General features: G+C 42.0%; 1 protein-coding gene across 13 annotated transcripts in view; it reads left to right on the top strand.

The window, feature by feature from the left end:
• MEF2C (myocyte enhancer factor 2C) overlaps positions 1-21,754 on the top strand; it is a 797,870-nt gene that overhangs the window by 103,460 nt on the left and 672,656 nt on the right. The window lies entirely within an intron of this gene.

Below are 21,754 nucleotides of genomic sequence, written 5' to 3'. Positions count from 1 at the left end.
TGGTTTGTGAACATCATAGTATCTTAAAGCAGGTGGACTGGCAATTCTCTATTTCAGGACGTCAAATGCTCTTTGGTGTTGTTCTGACCAGGACCAAGATACATCTTTGCATGTCAGCTCTCTGAGCGGTGCTGAATGTTTGTCACATCTGAAATGAACTTGCCTAGATAGTTGACCATGCCAAGAAAACATTGTAGGGCTTGGACATTGTCTGCAGCTGGTATCTCAAGAATTCCTGTTTGCTTGGAAGGATCTGGTCATAAACCTGAACTGGTAAACAAATGATCAACATAAGTAACTTCTCGGAGCCTGAATTTATATTTCTGAGGATTCAGCTTAAGATTCACTTAATGAGCTCTGTCTAAAACTGTTTTGAGGTTTCCATCATGTTTGACTTCACCACTGCCTTCTACAAGAATATCATCTACTATAGTGGCACATGGATAACCAGAAAAAAATTTGCTCCCTTGCACGCTGAAAGACTTCACTGGCAGAATTTATTCCAAATGGCATTCTCAGAAATCTGTTCCTTCCAAATGCTGTCCTGAATGTGGTTAGCAATGAGGTTTTACAGTCAAGCAAAATTTGCCCAAATTAACTTTTTGCATCTAAGACAGAAAAAAACAGTGGCACTGGCATAAGAGCAGCAACTTCTTAGACTGTGCGCATTGGATGATGAGGTTGTTTTAGTGCATTGTTCAAGTCTCGTGGGTCAATACATATTCTAATATCATCTGAGATTTTCTTATGAGCTACCACCATATAGGATTCCCATTCAGATGGTTCTTCAGCTGGGCAAATTACTCCTTGATGTACCATTCTGTCTAGCTCAGCCTTGACTCTCTTCTGTATAGCTACTGGAACTTTCCATGCTGGTCTGATAGCTGGGCTTACTTCAAGGTCTAGCTTCATGGAGTGCGTAACTGGGAGTTTGCTTAGTTTGTCTTCAAAATGATCAGCATAGTCAGAAAAAATAGTCTGGGCAAAATTTGAGCTATTATCCTGTAAGCTTACATGGTGGATTTCCTTATTAAATGAAAGTGGTCCAATTTTCAAACTGTCTCTGAGGCCTAATCATCACTGCACATGTTTCTTGACTATGTAAAACTACACATCATAGCTGTTCCCAGCAGAGTAACATGAAAGCACTACTGAGCCTTCAGTTTGAATTTCTTCACCACCCTAAGCAACAAGCTTAGCACACTTCACCAAATCAAGTTTTTCACCAGCTTTTACTCTAGCAAACGTTTCTGCTGACATAACATTGCACTTTGAACCAGTATCTACTTTGAGCTGTACCGTCCTCCCATTAATCCGAACAGTACAAAACACTTCATTCTTTGCCCACAAATCTACTGCATTGACTGTTTCACCCAGTATGGACACACCATCAATATAAAAAAGTAGGATCACAGCTTTCTAATTGATCAACTTGCCTCTTTGAATGCTCTCTTTTAATAAAAGAATTAACTTCTTTTGATTTACAAAATCTTTTGAAATGATTCCACTTTTTACATCTCTGGCACTGCTGACCAAAAGCTTAGCACTTTTCTCTTTCAGGCTCCCACCACAATTACAACAGTTGATTATGAGGCTAGGTGGGGGCATATTCTTTGATTTATCTGACTCACCCTTGTGCTTCACTGAGCATGTCCAACTCACAAAGCATGCTCTAGAACTTGCTAGAAAAGCTCTGGGTTTCACTGAGGCTGCCACACCCTTTGGCCTGTATGTATTAACCAAGTGTTGCATACTGTCTTTAGTAACATTGGAAGGTACTGAAAGCATGCATTTTTCATTTGTAAACATATTTGTGTGCTTTTCTGTGAGCTCATATATCTGGCAAATCTCTATGGCCTTACTCAAAATTAAATCACTGTCTCGAAGCAAAATCTTTCTCACTGCATTGTATTTAATACCACACACAAGCCTGTCTTTTATTAACCCATCACTCAAATCACCAAATCTGCATGGTTTAGCTTTGTTTCTCAAGTCATTTATATATGCTGCAAAGGTTTCACCTGGCATTGATCCCTTGTGTAAAATAATTGTTTATCCATTGTAATATTCATATACTTCTCTAAATTTACATTTTAAACACCCAGGGTCTTCCCATGTTTCAGCTAGTACCACTATATGGTGGTTCCCCCACCTTTGCATACACAGCAGATGCAGACACAAATGAACGCTCTCTTTCACTGGCTTCAGAACCAACTAAGTTAAGCAGATAAATGCCTTTGTATGTGCATCTTTGTCAGAAAAAGCAGCTTGTATGAAAATATCGTACTCCTGCTCAAACACTCTCCAATTTTCTGCAATATTGTTATCAAACACAAGTGGACTTGGTCTGTGAAATCCTTCTGCCATGCCAACAAATTATGTTTAAACACAATGCAAATATGGCCCCTGTAATTATGTATGAACACATACACATATCAGGTACTTGTAATAACATTCAAATGCACAATAAACTCTTTGAAAGACTACTTTGCAAAATATTCTCTGAAACGGCTGTACTGTGCAAAATAACTGCACTGTAATACTGCACACACTTGGCAACACTTTGCACTATTCGAATACTTCGAATAGCTTTAATTACTGCAAAAAAGTAGCATATAGTGAAAACATATGGTTGTTTTTCCTTTTTTGGTACATTTTATGCGATTCGGATATTGTTTCAAACATTGTTGTAATTATTTTGAATATTTTTATCAATATGTCGCAGTTTTTGGATATTTTGTTTAATTAGAAATTCATTTTGAGCTTTCAAAGTGCTTTGTTTTATATCTGTTGAGTAACAAAACTAATTTAAATGAGTTTAAGTACCTGGAACTAGTTTCTGACCGGTCCCTATTACATCATCGAAAATGCAGTACAGCGAACAGCATTTTCGGTGCACTTACATTGAACATGCTGTTCATTGAACTGTTCATAGTGAAATCGCGGTACAGTGAAGATCAGAAAATTTGCCCTTTCCTCACTGTAGTGCAATCTTGGAGTTGGTATATATAATTAGCAGGGGGTGAAGAGCTAAATTCAATGAATGGCATTTTCAATGAAATGCCATTTGTTCAAAAGAGTTTTTGCTGATGTAATATAGACCCTTTTGAATCTGTTTCCGAGAAGTATGAGGACTAGGGATGATTCACTCCTGTATATTCCTCCAACTTTAACTGTGTGCCTCATGGTTTTGATTCTGGATCCCATTCTGCCATTATGTCGCTCGTCTTGTATATCTGAATAAGAAGATGATGCTTGGGTGTTTGTTTAAGTACTTTATTATATACAAATACATCAAGATGGATAGCAGAAACAATAAACTTAAATGAACTAACTAACTGACTGACTAGTATACACATCCATGCTTACATCTTGACTGCTCACTACAAAATGGCACTCTTACTTGCACATGCTCAGTACATATATGCATGTGCCTGGTGACTGAAAAGCTTCTTAAAGGCATATCACACACTTTGAGCTACAATAACGACCTTCTGTGCATACCTCTAAGGTTTGATTGTGAAAAGAATTAAAGAAGAAGGTGGGCCCCCAGTGACTGCAGTGTTTGATGGTGCCTAAAGCCAACTATGAGCTGAATGAGCCCTTGGTGCAGGAGAAGCAGGTTTATTATATTAATTATAGCATATTTGAATACAGTCAGACAACAGTTTTACAAACATTCCCATGGAAACTCTGTGAACTGGAAAAAAGGCAAACAGCTGGCTGTCTTGTTAGATAGCTTTGTTAATCTCAACAAAAAATTCAACTGATGCTGAATGTCCATACAGTGGAGGCAAAGCTGTGTCAGTGTCAGTGGCTCAACAAGTAGCACACTCAACTTTGCTGCTGAAAGACCAGAAGGCTTCTAGGTTCTATTCCCACTCCAGGTGGCTGAATTGCTAATGCTGCAGTGCAGCATTAGAGGGAAGCCTTTAGGCTGAGGTCCCATCGTCTTGAGTTAGTGGTAGCTCAGGTGAATGTAAAAGATCCCACAGCATCTATCAAATAGGGAATTTCTCCAAAGCCCTGATCAAATTTCCTCCAGTAGTATAAATTCCACATAAGACCTCCCTGAAAAGATGTCACTAGCCTAGAAGGACTAACCCAGTCAACAAACGATAAATAAATAAAATTACAGCTAGGGTGGGCAGAATGAGGCATCTGCCCAGGGTAAAAGCTGTTACTGGGTGTGATCAGCACAATAGATGAGGCACTAACTAGTCCCTGCAAGTCACTTGTGTAATACCAGTTGTTGAGCTTGAATACACAAGTGCTGATAATCACTAAAGCAGCCATGATGAAATTAAGGCTGCTTAAGCTGATTTAAAAGACTGCCTTCCATATGTGTGTGTACATTAGTAACTTTTGCTGTTTGTAGCCTAAACTAACTCTTGAAGGACTTTCTTTACTCTTTTTTTTGATGAAGGTGATGCCAAATGAGGAATTGCTCAGGATACCAACTGCCCCAGCTACATCTCTGAATGTAGGAAATACTGTGGTTAGAATGCTATGTAAAATAACATACATAGATGGATATATTGATTGAGATTAATGCTTTTAGCTATGACACAGAATTTAGTAAGGAGAGTGACCCTGTCTCTAAGAAAGAGCACACAGAGTATTGACAGAAAATGCACACATCTCAGAAACTGTTTAGTCAAACGCGATAGGCATAAAAGATACTGTCTTCTGGCAAAAGTATTTCAAGTAAGCAAAATGCTTCAAGTTCAAAGGCAGGCAAGGCCAAGTTCTCCATCACAAAAGAACAAATCATATTGGAAGTACATGATCCAACAGAAGAGGTTTCAGTGAGACTGTGCCCTTATGAAAGGCTTTAGAGACCTTTAAGAATGTTATGGAAGATGGAAAATTATAACTTCCATGACGGCTAGAACTGGCACCAAGTTGGGCTTTGATGTAATAACTCGGCCTGCCATCAAACTAACAACCTAATCTGGCATCAGCAATCTGAAAAAGGCAATCTAGGATAGACAGAACAGGGTTAAGTAGGGGTCCAGAATCATGCTGTTCATTGAACTGTTCATAGTGAAATCGCGGTACAGTGAAGATCAGAAAATTTGCCCTTTCCTCACTGTAGTGCAATCTTGGAGTTGGTATATATAATTAGCAGGGGGTGAAGAGCTAAATTCAATGAATGGCATTTTCAATGAAATGCCATTTGTTCAAAAGAGTTTTTGCTGATATAATATAGACCCTTTTGAATCTGTTTCCGAGAAGTATGAGGACTAGGGATGATTCACTCCTGTATATTCCTCCAACTTTAACTGTGTGCCTCATGGTTTTGATTCTGGATCCCATTCTGCCATCATGTCGCTCGTCTTGTATATCTGAATAAGATGATGAGGCTTGGGTATTTGTTTAAGTACTTTATTATATACAAATACATCAAGATGGATAGCAGAAACAATAAATGAACTAACTAACTGACTGACTAGTATACACATCCATGCTTACATCTTGACTGCTCACTACAAACTGGCACTCTTACTTGCACATGCTCAGTACATATATGCATGTGCCTGGTGACTGAAAAGCTTCTTAAAGGCATATCACACACTTTGAGCTACAATAACGACCTTCTGTGCATACCTCTAAGGTTTGATTGTGAAAAGAATTAAAGAAGAAGGTGGGCCCCCAGCGACTGCAGTGTTTGATGGTGCCTAAAGCCAACTATGAGCTGAATGAGCCCTTGGTGCGGGAGGAGCAGGTTTATTATATTAATTATAGCAAATTTGAATACAGTCAGACAACAGTTTTACAAACATTCCCATGAAAACTCTGTGAACTGGAAAAAAGGCAAACAGCTGGCTGTCTTGTTAGATAGCTTTGTTAATCTCAACAAAAACATTCAACTGATGCTGAATGTCCATACAGTGGAGGCAAAGCTGTGTCAGTGTCAGTGGCTCAACAAGTAGCACACTCAACTTTGCTGCTGAAAGACCAGAAGGCTTCTAGGTTCTATTCCCACTCCAGGTGGCTGAATTGCTAATGCTGCAGTGCAGCATTAGAGGGAAGCCTTCAGGCTGAGGTCCCATCTTCTTGAGTTAGTGGTAGCTCAGGTGAATGTAAAAGATCCCACATCATCTATCAAATAGGGAATTTCTCCAAAGCCCTGATCAAATTTCCTCCAGAAGTATAAATTCCACATAAGACCTCCCTGAAAAGATGTCACTAGCCTAGTAGAGCTAACCCAGTCAACAAACGATAAATAAATAAAATTGCAGCTAGGGTGGGCTGAATGAGGCATTTGCCCAGGGTAAAAGCTGTTACTGGGCGTGATCAGCACAATAAATGAGGTGCTAACTAGTCCCTGCAAGTCACTTGTGTAATGCCAGTTGTTGAGCTTGAATACACAAGTGCTGATAATCACTAAAGCAGCCATGATGAAATTAAGGCTGCTTAAGCTGGTTTAAAAGACTGCCTTCCATATGTGTGTGTGCGTTAGTAACTTTTGGTGTTTGTAGCCTAAACTAACTCTTGAAGGACTTTCTTTACTCTTCTTTTTGATGAAGGGGATGCCAAATGGGGAATTGCTCAGGATACCAACTGCCCCAGCTACATCTCTGAATGTAGGAAATACTGTGGTTAGAATGCTATATAAAATAACATACATAGATGGATATATTGATTGAGATTAATGCTTTTAGCACTTTTAGCTGTGACACAGAATTTAGTAAGGAGAGTGACCCTGTCTCTAAGAAAGAGCACACAGAGTATTGACAGAAAATGCACACATCTCAGAAACTGTTTAGTCAAACGTGATAGGCATAAAAGATACTGTCTTCTGGCAAAAGTATTTCAAGTATGCAAAATGCTTCAAGTTCAAAGGCAGGCAAGGCCAAGTTCTCCATCACAAAAGAACAAATCTTATAGAAGTGCATGATCCAACAGAGGAGGTTTCAGTGAGACTGTGCCCTTATGAAAGGCTTTAGAGACCTTTAAGAATGTTATGGAAGATGGAAAATTATAACTTCCATGACAGCTAGAACTGGCACCAAGTTGGGCTTTGATGTAATAACTCGGCCTGCCATCAAACTAACAACCTAATTTGGCATCAACAATCTGAAAAAGGCAATCTAGGATAGACAGAACAGGGTTAAGTAGGGGTCCAGAATCTTGCCTGTGGCTCAAAATAAAAATCAAGTCTACATATCTTCATAAATCATATGAATGTTTGGTTACTGAGAAGAAAAGACATAACAGGAAGCACTGAAGTGAATGCAGAACTGTTACTCCTACTAGTGGAAATGGAGAAGTCTTCCTATTAGTCTGTGGGAATGACTGTCATGGTGAAGTCTGTCTGATGTAGGACTTAGTAGCATCATGGATGCATATAGTCTTAAGGGCTCTACTAGCAGATGGGATATGAGAAGCGGGAAAGACCATGAGGCTATTTCTAGAGCACAGCATTCCTGTGGCACCTCACCCTCCCTAGTGGTGGGATAACAGAGAAGTAGGTGCTGAATGTAGCATTAGTCATGGAAGTAAAATGGTCAGAGCAAGGCTGCGCTACTTTGATAACAACTTCCTAAATCACCACAGGGCTGAGGGAGAATTAGTAGGGCATCAGTAAAAAAGACTGTGCCTGTCATCTACAGAACTGGCTTTCCACAGAATAAAGTTTGCTAAAAGAAAGCAACAGAATGGCCCATTCTCACAAAGGGGTTTGATGTACTAAACCACAGGCATGCAGTCTGAGTAGATGGTAGTCACACTTTGGAGAAGGGAGTCCTGGAAGGATTGAAAGGTTAGGAGAACTACCTTCAACTATAAAATACTGATATGTATGGTGAACTCAGATGATATCCAGAAATGTAATGCTCCCTCCACCCTAAGACAGATGCATCTGTGGAGATTGCTGCCATCGCAGCAGGTAACTGAAACCCACTACCTTTGGTCAGCTTTGAAAAATGTACCCAGCATTTTCAGCAACTCTTGAACATCCTGCTGATTCAGGCCTGGAGTGGCATGGGATCCAATACCTTTTACCACTAGACCTTTATGCTTCAATCTTGTCCAGGGTATCATTAGATTTTTTTTCCCACCCATCCCCTGATATGAAGCCCTGCCCTCCTGGCCACTCTACATACTCATTCACTTGTTCATTCTGGGGATGAGAGCCCCAATATGTCCATTTTTTTTCTTATGTAATGTACTTGGTCTATATTCCATAGCTTCCCTTTCCATTTCCTATTACTCATTACCCTTATTACCTCCTTTGTACTAGGTTCCTGGTTTGTTTTCCATTGTCATGATATTACCTTCATGGCCATCATTACTATTAACACCTTATCATGTATCCATTCCTACAGCTCATCTACCCAGTTCAAGTAAAATGTCTCTGTTGTATTTCCCACTTACATCCCAAAATCTTTCAAATTATAGCTTGTAATCCCCTCTTGAAGTTCTCAGGTTTGCTACATGTCCAAAAAATGTGGCTCCAGTCGCCTACTCCTTTCTGATTCTGTCCATACCTACAACATGTGACCAGCCTTAGGGAACATTCTATGTAATCTGTCTGGTATATGGAATATTTATGTAATTATTTCCATACAACTAATCTAAATTTCCTGGATTTCCTTGCTATTCTACAAGCTCTATGAATATCTATGCAATTTTCTTCAGAAATTACCCTTTTATTTTTTGACATATATGTATTTGTCTACATTTAATTTTCCCTCTGTTTTTGTTATTGCCTTATATGATCTACTTATCAACATCCTGTTGCTCCCCTCCCCAATTCTAGACTCACTCAGTAAGTTAACTATGCCTAGCATATCCAGACTCCTCTTTTTATTTTTAATGTCATACTTTCCCAGAATTTTAGGCAACCTCCTAAATTTCATAAAAAGAAGTTATGTACATAACATTCCATCTGAGTAGTTGTACTTCATTTGTCTTCAACCTGTGGGAATACGGATCTGGATCGGATCCGAGCCGGCACCTTCACAAGCATCTGCTCTGAGCACTCAGCTCTTCCCTGTACCCATAATACACCACCACCACCCTCCATCCTTCAGATCGAGTTTGCTGCACCCTAAACCAAAAAAACGACCCAATATACCTTACTGCACACAACTTTTCCAACCTCATGAAACATATATCAAAGCCACTAAAGCGCGCTCCGCTGCATGCCAAGATGGTAAGGCCAGGGGGAAGGAGGGGGAATGGCTAAAGACAAAATGTAGATGGAGCATTATGGTGAGTGCATAACTTCTTTATCTGAAGTAGTTTACTTCATTTGGTCTTCAACCTGTGGGACAGAGTCCCCAGCTACTTATACACCTGGATGGCCCTCATGGATGGATATTCCGGAGCACCACAGAGCCAAAGGATGCTCTCCCTCTAGATATCAAATCCAATTTATAGTGAGAAATAAAGGTATGAGATGAGGACTAATTAGCCGCTGCAGAAGTAGCCATGGACCTGATGAAATGAGCTTGAACCTGACTCGGAGGAGACAAGCCTTTGTCCTTGTAAACCTGAAGGATGCAGAGAGAAATCCATCTAGCAATGGTCACCTTGGAAATGGGTTTGCCCAAAAATGGTTTAGAGAAGGACACAAACAACTGGTCAGATTTGCAAAAGGGTTTGGTTCTGTGTAAATAAAGACGTAGTTATCTACGAACATCTAATTGATGCAACTTGTATTCACCCTTATTTTCAAAATTTGGAAAGAAAACAGGTAAATTGATAGTCTGATTGATACTGGTCTCAGAAGCCACTTTTGGAAGAAAGGAGGGACTGGTATGAAGATAAATCCTGTCTTTATGGAAAACCATGTATGGAACCTTGACAGGCAATGTCTGAAATTCTGAAACCCTCTTAGCCGAGGTGATAGCCACTAGGAAGGCTATCTACCAAGATAGAAATTTAAGATCTGTTGTTGCCACTGGTTCAGAAGGGGGGCAACCAGAGCTTGCAATACCATAGTAATGTCTCACAGGAGAGTAGGATCTTTGACCGGAGGACGTAAGAGAAATGTACCTTTGATAAAAGCTTTGCACAACCTGTAAGAAGCCAAAGAAGCCATGTTCTCACCAATGTGGAAATTGGAAATTGCAGCCAGTTGAACTTTCTTTGTAGATGAGCTACCCGCTTGTTGAAAAATGTTTGCCAAAAAATCAAAAATAGCTGGAATTGGAGCAGTGAAAGGGTCTAAATCCCTTTGAGAAGCCCAGATGGAAAAGCGCTTCCATTTGCTACAGTAAATCTTCTTGGTGGACGATTTATGGGCTGCCACCAGAATAGTCTTGACCGAAGAAGACAAACTGGGAGTCCTAGCAATTAAGGGAACTGGAGCAGCCAAGCCGTGAGCTTCAGACTGTCCAGATGTGGATGAAGGACCCTCGAGAGGTGAGAGATGAGATCCGGATGGGGATCCAAGATCCAAGGAGGAACTAGAAAATGAGACCAGAGGAAGGGAAACCATACCTGGTGAGGCCAAAATGGGGCAATGAGGATCACAGGTAAAGGAGGGTAAGCATAAAGAAGACTGGGAGGCCAAGCATGGACTAGACCATCTCTGGGGGATTCCCCCGGCAGGGGTTTCAGAGCAAAGAACTTGCAGTTCACGTTGGAAGGAGATGTGAAGAGATCGCAGCAAGACCAACCCCACACTAGAAAGATCTGCTCCACTACTGAAGGATTCAGAGACCATTCATAAGGCATGAGAATAGTCCGGCTTAGTTTGTCCGCCAGTATGTTGGACTTTCCCAGAATGTGTGTTGCTACCAGGAAACAATTGGTGGAGATCGCCCATTCCCAAATTCTCATAGCCTCGCGACAGAGGGTGTAGGATCTGGTCCTTCTCGGTTTGTTAATGTACCAGACCACCAACATGCTGTCTGACTGAATTGCAATAGTTCCTACAGACAGAAAGGCATGAAGGGCCTGCAACTCTAAAAGGACTGCCCTCATCTCTAGAACATTGATATGCAAACTGGTCTCGATCGGGGACCACATGCCTTGAACTGTCCTTCTTCCCGAGCAATGCCCCCCACCCCTAGCTGGGAGGCATCCATTGTCACTGTGGCTTGGGCAGGGGCTGTGACAAAAGGTCGTCCCTCGAGTATTTCCAAAGAATGCATCCACCAGAGGAGTGATGACCTGCAGACTTTACTTATGTGTATTGAATGTGTCAATGGAAGATCCAACATAGAACATTGCACCGCTAGAGTCTACTGTAGTACTCGCATATGCAAACGAGCACACAGGAGAAGCGTAATCGCTGCCACAGAACCTAGGGCCTATAAAACTGACTCCGCTGAAAGAAGATGGGACTGATAGATGAAGTCGACATGCATCCGTAAGCTTCAAATTCTCTCCAAGGTCAGAAAGACTTTTGCTTGCAAAGTGTCTATCCATGCTCCGATGTATTCTATAACCTGGACAGGGTTTAGGAGAGCTTTGGCTGTGCTGACTGTAATTCCTAGATGGTGTGCAAGACATAGGAAATAGTCTCTGGCCTGACAAAGTAGATGCTTGGTGGGAGCAGCAAGGAGCCAATCATCCAGGTAAGGGAAGACCTGGATTCCCTGAAGCCTGAGGTGAGCCACTACCACCCCATTACCTTGATGAACACCCTAGGGGCTGTGGTGAGACCAAAGGGTAGGGCTTAAAACTGGTAATTATTGGCACCTAGCCGGAAATGTAGGAACCTCCTGGAGCTTCTGTGCATCTTTATCTGATAGTAAGCATCCTGGAGGTCTATCGAGCACATCCAGTCACTCTCTTGCAGGTAAGGCAGGATGGACTGTAACGTGACCATCCGGAACTTCTCTTTGGCAACTGACAGGTTCAAGGTTGACAGGTCCAGAATGGGCCTTAAGTCCCCCCTCTTTTTTGGCACCAAAAAGAACCTTGAATAGATGCCCGATCCAGACTGATCTCGGGGGACGGGTTGGATGGCTCGCTTCTTTAGCAGCTTGATCACCTCTAGTGCCGCTGCCTCCCTTTGTGAGGGTGGTACATCTGGGAGGTGTTTAGATGGAGTGGGAGAAACCACAAACAGGATTGAATAACCCCTGGGTATTATCTGAAGCACCCAATGGTCTGATGACATGGACTCCCATGCCGTCAGGTGCAACGACAGGTGACCCCCAACTGCCTCCAGAGCAGAGCAGTCGGGCAACCCCTTAGGGCTACTATGTGGGCCTGTCTGAGAAAGGTTCTCAAGACCCAAAATTCCTCGGACCTCCTCTGCCTCTGTGCCGATGTCTTTCTGGTCCCCCTCTGCCTCTAGGAGAAGAAGAGTCCTGAGTGTCCCAGGAATACTGAGACTTCCAGAACCACATCTTCTTTTGCACTCGCTGATTCCGAGAAAAGAATCTTTGAAGCTTCGAGAAGCGGATCCTGACAGCAGACAGTGTTTTCCCATCCTTCTCACTCTGGACCAAAGTGTCACGGACAGTCTTTCCAAATAGGGAAGAGCAGTCATAAGGGGCATTTGCAAAAGACGCCTTAAAGGGTTCCGTGAACTGATACAACCTGAGCCAGGTGTGACGCCTCATGACAACGCCGGACCAAGCCACCCTAGCCGCTCCCTCGGTGGTGTGCAAGAGGAGGTGCATGGATATATTAGAGACCGCTTTCAAGGTGGCCATCCTTGCGGAGAATGTATGCCTGTCCTCCTGAACATGGACTCTATGGGCCACTCAGCTAGTTCCTTGAACAGGTCATGCTGTAGTTGTGTAACATGGGCAAGATAGTTCAGCGCCCTTATAGAAAAGGTTGCTGATGCACACACCCGTTTCTCTAGGTGATCCATTGTCCTGGATTCTCGGTCGGGGGGATGGACCACGGAACTCTCCTGAGCTAGTTCCTTCTTGGTGGTGGCTGCTACCACCATAGCGTCTACTGGGGACCCTTTATTCCAGGCAGGACTGTCCACAGGGGGGCTTAAAATGTTATCAGGGCACTTTAGAATTGGCTCAACGATGTCCAGTTCCTTCCAACCCCACAAGGTGACCAAGTCCACTAAGGTATCCATGGAGGGGACATCCAGGAAGTAGATGGGCACTTGCCGAAGGCCTCCAGGAACACCGACTCATCCGAGAAAGTTTTGGGGCGGATCAACCTGCCCGCTGGTGCAATAGTTTCATGACGTCTCCAAAGGAGACATCCTTGGGAGGTGATTTGGGGGAAACTTTCCCTAACTTCAAATCGATGTCCTCCGTAAGGAACTCTGGAGAGGAGTCCAAGTGCCTCCTCTTGTACGTATGCTTGCAAGGAACCTCTCCAGTGGGGCTTTCCAATGCGGGCTCACAAACCACCTGATACTCCTCAAGGGGAACTGTCTGGGGCTCCTCGAGCATGGGCTGTTTCTGAAGTAAAATGATGAGAGTCACACCCAAAGCAGAGAGAGTTGAGGCGGAATCCGAAGAGATAGTCAGGGGTCTCAATCTATTGGAAACAACCCTTTCCACCATGTTGCTGATGGTGAGTGAGCTTCCTGGGATGTCAGTGAGGGAGCTGCTCTCTCCCCAGATCCGACGAGGGGATCGGAGCTGGGCCCAAAGGAAATGGAGCACAGAGGAGATTGCAGCAACCTGACAAGGTCAGCGCCGATGGGAAAAATTCCACTCCCTCAGATCCGACGCCCAGGCTAAGGCTCTGAGAGCAGCTCAGATCCAAGCTAATCAGGTCCGATGCACTCCAGGTAACTGCCGACATCGAGGCAGCAGGTACCATCAGCACCAGCCCACTGACTCCAAAGCCTCTCAGATCCAGATACTCCAAAACCAAAGGTCAGATCGGAAGAGAAGAAATAGGTGTAAAGATGGGAAGTGAGCTCTCCCCTCAGAGGGAGAGGGGGCTGGCAAGACTCCCATCTGGATTTGTGTATGAATAAATCTCATCATTTTATCCATGTCAGCTTCGGATAAACTGCAGGTGGACAGCAATGATGCCACAGACTCTGACATGGCTGATCGGTGTGCGGAAGCCCTAGAAGATGACCTAGGCTCCTCCGGATCTGGCAAAAATCTGGGTGATTGGAGCCGAGGGGAGTCAGGTCTATGTACAGCCTGTAGTTTTGGAGGAGGCCCAGCCGGAGCCAAACAGTCTGGGGACCTCTTCCTCATTCTATCTTCTTTGTGCTCACTCTCTTTCTCTCTGCCCTTACAATGCTCTCCTTTCACAGGCCTAGAGGCAGGAGGGTGAGTCCCAGCCTAGGAGGGAAAGGCAGAGAGAGAGGACGCTGAAGAAGTGGTCACAGCCATGACTGAAGAGGTAGTGGACGCAGCCGCCTCCATCACAGGAAGGAGACCTTTCATAACCAGTTTTGACCTGCAATCTTTTAGGGCTCGTAAATTAAAGCCCGTGCAAATGCTACAACCCTTAGAAAGATAGACTACTCCTAGGCAAACAACACACAGAGTGTGGCCGTCGGCTGGCGACAATTTATGGCTGCACTATGTGCACTTCCTGAATATTTGTTTAGGCTGATCAGCCATCCTAAAAAAAAAGGCTTCACCAACCCACCACACACTCAAAGATACACACACAGACAGAGAGCTTAAGTTTATAAGAGCAATATTTAAAATCCGTCCCTATTTTTGTTCCTTTGTTGGGATTGCTCGATCGCTCTTAGTGTGTCTGTGTGTGTGTGTGTGTGTGTGTGTGTATGTGTGTGTGTGTGTGTCATATCTCTCAACCTCATAGAAGCCATAAATAGTGCGGCACAAAGGCTTAAAAATAGGAGCACTTTTTAAATATTGCTTACAAACTTAAAAAGTTGATAGAATAACATATTTTGCATTAGCATGAATTTTCTGAAGGGCATGAAGTCTGAAACTCAAATGTCTATTTTTTCCAACTTCAGCCCTCAGTGATTTGCCAGGAAACCACAACTGTATGAGAAACAGACCAAAAATATGACACAAAAGTCTGGACATTCTGTGAAAATCTACACAGAGAGGTAAGTGTGTGCATGTGTGTGCATGTGCATGTGTGTGTGTGTGTGTGTGTGTGTGTGTGTGTGTGTGTGTGTGTGTGTGTGTGTGTGCATGTGTGTGTGTGTGTGTGTGTGTGTGTGTGTGTGTGTGTGTGTGTGTGTGTGTGTGTGTGTGTGTGTGTGTGTGTGTGTGTGTGTAAAATGCATGTTAACAGAAATCATGTTATTCTAGCAAGTTTGTAAGTTTATAAGACCAGTATTTACTCTCAGTGTGTGTGTGTGTGTGTGTGTGTGTGTGTGTGTGTGTGTGTGTGTGTGTGTGTGTGTGTTGTGCAGTAAAGTGGCCATTATTTTTCAAAGCTACAGGGTGCCACTGCAGAGGGGTGGAAGAGCCACATGCGGCTCCAGAGCCACGGGTTGCAGACCCCTGGTCTAGGTTAATATACTCAAAAGGAGACAAGATGAGGCAATTTCCACTCAGTTAGTAAAGGATGTGATAGGATTATTATAGGAGGTTACGATTAGTGACCTCATGTAAACTAAGCATAGGGATATGGCAGGTAAAGCTGTCAAATAAAATGTTGGAAATGCAGGGTAAGGGGAATAGAAATAAAGGAGAAGTGCAGTTATTGTAAAGCTACTGCCAATCATCTAGTTTCAGCATTCATATAGACAAGGTGGGTGACAGGGTCTGTATCAGTTCATCACAATGCAGTTGCAGCAAACACCGGATCATCGACCCTCATTTAGTGAAAATTGTTTCAGCGAGTCGCTGAATTTACCGAGGCAAGTAAATACTTGCCCTGCAGCATAACTTTGCCCTTTTCTCGACTGTAGTGTGATCTCGGAGTTGGTATATATAGTTGGGGGTTGTGGGGGGGGGCAAAGCTTCCCACTTTGGTGGGTTTGATTTGCGTTGTTGTCGATCCTTTGTGCTTTAGGGCAAGTATTTACTTGCCCTTGGTAAAGTCAGCGAATCGCTGAAACGATTTTCACTGAATGAGGGTCGACAATCTGGTGTTTGCTGCAGTTGCATTACAACAAACTAATATGGACCTGGGAGACATGGAAGGTGTAGAAGAATAACTGAAGGGGGAAATTAGAAATCAGACTGCCAGTAGGATGGGTTGTAGAAGCAGAGACAGGTGAAAGAGTTCTGGTTTGTATGTAAGGGGCATGCAACTTAGTAAAAAATATTTAAGGTAGGGTTTATTGAGTGTGCCCATGAAAATAAGGAAACCGTGAGAGACTCTATATAGGAAAAAAGGAATGAGAGGAAAATTAAAGTAGAAGAGGCTAAAATTAGGGATTAATTAGGACAAATGGAGTACTTATTTGCAAAAGGCAGTTAGTGTAATGGGTTAAGGCTCTGAGCTGTAGTTCCTGTGGTACAGGGTTTGATTCCTTCAGTGCTCATTTAAGGTATGTGTGGCATAATGGTTAAGGTTTTTCACCTTATAGACACAAGGTGCGGGGTTTGATTCTGACCTCGGGTTATTGGCTAGGCTTAAAATGGCCCTTTGGGGCAGTTAACCTAGTATCCACCTGTAAGAGAATAAAGAAATGGAAAAGTGGGTTATGAAGTAAATAGAGAAAAAAGCAAAGTATAAAGTGAGATGTATGCCAGATATTGGAAAGAGAAGGAAACAGAGGCAAAAGGCAATGGTGTGTCTCTGCTGGAAGGTTGGGGTTTCAAGTTTGAGGAATAAGAAGAGAGATGCAAAGTGCTATAAGATAGCAGTGACAAGTCAAACTGTAAGGAAGATATGATGGATTTTTGATAAGGGGTTTTATGCAAAATTAGATAGTAAGCTGCTTTTTCCAGTGTTGTTTAAAACTGCTAAAGCAGTTTAAGAGTAATATTACACAGTCAAATAAAAATGCAATGAAGAGGTTGTAAACAGCTGTTCAAAAGAAAGAAACTAGGGAACAGATGGTTCATAGGTTCATAGGTAGGTACTAGGCTATCGGCCCTGGGGCCTATACAAGCCCAGCCAAAAATGTACCCTGGCTTTTGCCACCCAAGAAAATTATTTTCCTGTGCCACTGTCAAGCAGAGCCTCAGAGGTGATCCCTGGGGTGAATTTCCTATTTCTCATCCAATCATCAAGATTTTTCTTGAAGAGTGCTAATGAGGAGCTTTGTTTGATATAGATAGGTAATTTATTCCAGAGTATGGGAAGTCTCTTGGACAGGAATCTATCCCTCCGGCATGTTCTGTTTATTGTGGTGACAAGGTTTAGGTCTCTAGAGCATGTAGCTCGGAGGGATTGGGAAACAATTAGCAAACAAGATCTGAGGGAAGGAAGGTGGTGGTGGTGTATTATGGGTAGGGGGCGGGGCTTGGAGCAGATGCTTGTGAAGTTGCCGGCTCAGATCTGATCCAGATCCATATTCCCACAGGTTAAAGACCAAATGAAGTAAACTTCCTCAGATTATTATCTTTTCTGTTTTGCTTACATTTCTCCAAATATTTTGCCCATTCCAGTCTCCTGCCTCCCACCCTTGTTTCCAAAAATACACCCTTCATTCCCTCCCCCTCTAGCTATTACTGCTTTCTATTATGACTTTCTTATTCTCTTCTACTATAGTATCATATTATTTTATCCCATGTCAAATTTGGACAGTATTTAACTTCCATTCCTTCCATATTTCTATTGAAGTCCATCCCACCCTGGCGACTTACCTATAGCCTGTTTACTAGTCTACTCCTCAACCTCTTGTACTGTTATGGAGCCCATCAATTCTAAACCCTCGTCTGCAGTTACCACAGAAATCTGCAAATCCTCCAAAAATCACTTAGAACTTATTAACCAATCCTCTTCCTCCCTCTGCAGTGTGTATAATGTGCTAACATATTCACTAATTATTCTACCTATCTCTTCTGATTCCTTATATAATTTCCCACTCTGTGGTCTCTCATCAGTACTGCACTTCTTTCCCCTTTCTGCTGTCTCAGTTTGACAGCTACTATATTTGGTAACTTTATTGTATTTTCAAAATATTGTTGCCTAAATGCTTGTTTTCTCTCTCTAATGATTCCACCACTTCTCTAACTCAGTTTTTTGTCCTCACTATCACACTTAAGTCTTTACTCCTTTCTTGTAATTCCCTTATTTGGCCAAGCTTAGTCTTGATAAATGTACTCCTTTCCTCCTAGTTTTTCTCCTCCTCTTCCTGCATTTCTTGCCATAATTCTTTCTTTTCCCAGCCTCTCAGTATATCTATTCGACTTTCATGATTTTTTTCCTTAATTTTATCTCTCATCCTTTGGTGCAAATTTTCCTTTTTTTTTTTTTTTGCTTATTTTTTTAGCCAGCTGACACCAAATACTCCATCTATCTCCCCCTTTCAAAACCCAGCATTCTTAGATATACTTTGACTGCAGCATGGTCTGATAGCGTTCAAAGATGTGGTAACATCTCCTTTATAATATACTTATGCTCTTTAGTTACATATAATCTATCTAATTTTGACCAACATATATACCAGCCTGAAAAATATGAAAAACACTTCATAGTTACTGTCTCCCACATCAACTAATCCATATACTTCTAGAATGCTCCTCTCCAACCTTCCCTGTATTGTAATTTTTCACATTTTTGCCCATCGTCCCCAACACACACACTGACATCTCCTTTGCTGTAAATAAATTGCAGTTTCCTGCCAGTACCATAATCCCTTGGTGGAAATCATTATTATGTCTAGCGAAATCTGTTTTAACTCAGCCTTTCTTATCTCAGATGGTAAATATACATTTCCTAACATCACCATACTATGTCTCCAATTACCCTAAGCTAACACAGACCACTCCTGATCATCTGTACCTCTATGCATATAGGTACTGTTTCTTATCAGTTATCACCCCTCTTTTCCTTCCCTCAACTGCTTCTGCATAGAATTCTTCTATATAACCCTTCTTCACTAGTTCCTCATGTCTGTTTCCTTTTAAATGCATCTCCTGGAGCCTTAAAATTACCTAGTACACTCTACTTAATGTATACCAAAATCTTTGTCACTTTTGGCTTTACCTTGAGAGCATTTATACATTAACACACTGACTATCTGTTCCCTAGTTTCTTTCTTTTGAACAGCTGTTTACAACCTCTTCATTGTATTTTTATTTGCGTAATATTGCTCTTAAACTGCTTTAGCAGTTTTAAACAACACTGGAAAAAGCAGCTTACTATCTAATTTTACATAAAACCCCTTATCAAAAATCCATCATATCTTCCTTACAGTTTGACTTGTCACTGCTGTCTTATAGCACTTTGCTTTTCTCTTCTTATTCCTCAAACTTGAAACCCCAACCCTACAGCTGAGACATACCATTGACTTTTGCCTCTGTTTCCTTCTCTTTCCACTATCTGGCTTACATCTCACTTTGTACTTTGCTTTTTTCTCTATTTACTTCATAACCCACTTTTCCATTTCTTTATTCTCTTTTAGGTGGATACTAGGTTAACTGCCCCAAAGGGCCATTTTAAGCCTAGCCAATAACCCGAGGTCAGAATCAAACCCCACACCTTGTGTCTATAAGTTGAAAAACCTTAACCATTATGCCACACCTACCTTAAATGAGCACTAAAGGAATCAAACCCTGTGCCACAGGAACTAAAGCTCAGAGGCTTAACTCACTGCACTAACTGCCTTCTGCAAATAAGTGCTCCATTTGTCCTAATTAATCCCTAATTTTAGCATCTTCTACTTTAATTTTCCTCTCATTCCTTTTTTCCTCTATAGATTCCATCACTGTTTCCTTATTTTCATGGGCACACTCAATAAACCCTACTTTAAATATTTTTTACTAGGCTGCATGCTCCTTACATACAAACCATAACTCTTTCACCTGTCTCTGCTTCAACATCCCATCCTACTGGCAGTCTGATTTCTAATTTCCCCCTTCAGTTATTCTTATACACCTTCCATGTCTCCCAGGTCTATATTAGTTTGTTGTAATGCAACTGCAGCAAACACCAGATCACCGGCCCTCATTCGGTGAAAATCGTTTCAGAGATTCGCTGAGTTTACCGAGGACAAGTAAATACTTGCCCTACAGCACAAAGGATTGACAGCTATGCAAATCAAACCCACCAAAGTGGGAAGCTTTGCCCCCCCCCATACCCTCCAACTATATATACCAAATCCGAGACCACACTACAGTAGAAAAAAGGGCAAAGTTGTGCTGCAAGGCAAGTATTTACTTGTCTCGGTAAATTCAGCGACTCGCTGAAACGATTTTTACTAAATGAGGGCCGAAGATCTGGTGTTTGCTGCAACTGCATTGCGATGAACTGATACAGACCCTGTCTCCCACCTTGTCTATATGAATGCTGAAACTAGATGATTGGCAGTAGCTTTACAATAACTGCACTTCTCCTTTATTTCTATTCCCCTTACCATGTAATTTCCAACATTTTATTTGACAGCTTTACCTGCCATATCCCTATACTTCGTTTACTTGAGGTCATTAATCATAACCTCCTATAATAATCCTGTCATGTCCTTCATTAACTGACTGGAAATTGCCTCATCTCGTCTCCTTTTGAGTATATTAACCTAGACCAGGGGTCTGCAACCTGTGGCTCTGGAGCCGCATGTGGCTCCCCCCCCCTGCAGGGGCTCCCTGTAGCTTTGAAAAATAATGGCCACTTTACCACACAACACACACACACACACACACACACACACACACACACACACACACACACACACACACACACACACACTGACAGCGATCTAGCAATGGATTTTAAATACTGGTCTTATAAACTTAGAAACTGTCTAGAATAACATGGTTTCTGTTAACATTCATTTTACACACACACACACACACACACACACACACACACACACACACACACACACACACACACACACACACACACACACACACACACACACACACACACATGCACATGCACACACACGCACACACTTACCTCTCAACTGTGCAGATTTTCACAGAATGTCCTGACTTTTGCCTCATGTTTTTGGTCTGTTTCTCATAAAATTGTGGTTTTCTGGCAAATCATTGAGGGCTGAAGTCAGAAAAAATAGACATTTGAGTTTCAGACTTCATGCCCTTCAGAAAATTCATGCTAATGCAAAATACGTTATTCTATCAACTTTCTAAGTTTGTAAGAGCAATATTTAAAAAGTGTCCCTATTTTTAGGTCTTTGTGCCCCACCATTTATGGCTTTGTACAGATTTCTTGTTCTAAGAGGTTAAGAGATATGACACACACACACACACACACACACACACACACACACACACACACACACACACACACACACACACACACACACACACACACACACACACATACACACACATACACAGAGTGATTTAGCATTCCCAACAAAGGAACAAAAATAGGGACAGATTTTAAATATTGCTCTTATAAACTTAGTTCTTTTATATTTAGGAATAACTATATATAAAACTTTATACACTGTGTTATCTTCATTTTAGGGGTCAAATAGGTTTTGTGGCAATCAATGAATTTTATTTGGTGGGAGAGGGGCCAAAATGGCTCTTTTGATAGTGAAGGTTGCAGACCCCTGACCTAGACCCATTTATCCTAACTTACATTCTATCTCATCCACTTCATTTTTATTTAAATAATGTGCAACTCTTGGGTTCTCTATGCCTACTGCTGTATTTCTTGTCCTACTGACACAATCATCACTCCATCCCATTTATTCCCTCTTGTCATTACTTTGAGGCATTTAACATTGGATGCTACCTGTGATACTATCTTGTTAATTTGTATCCACCATTTTATAAGTGACCTTTCTACTCATTTTATTAAGATGCACACTTTCTGCATC

This window comes from Protopterus annectens, chromosome 2.part2 (assembly GCF_019279795.1).
Source record: "Protopterus annectens isolate FY-2018-M chromosome 2.part2, PAN1.0, whole genome shotgun sequence".
Lineage (NCBI taxonomy): Eukaryota > Metazoa > Chordata > Ceratodontiformes > Protopteridae > Protopterus > Protopterus annectens.
The sequence above is the reverse complement of the archived record's forward strand: the minus strand, read 5'-3'. Positions and strand labels throughout refer to the sequence as shown.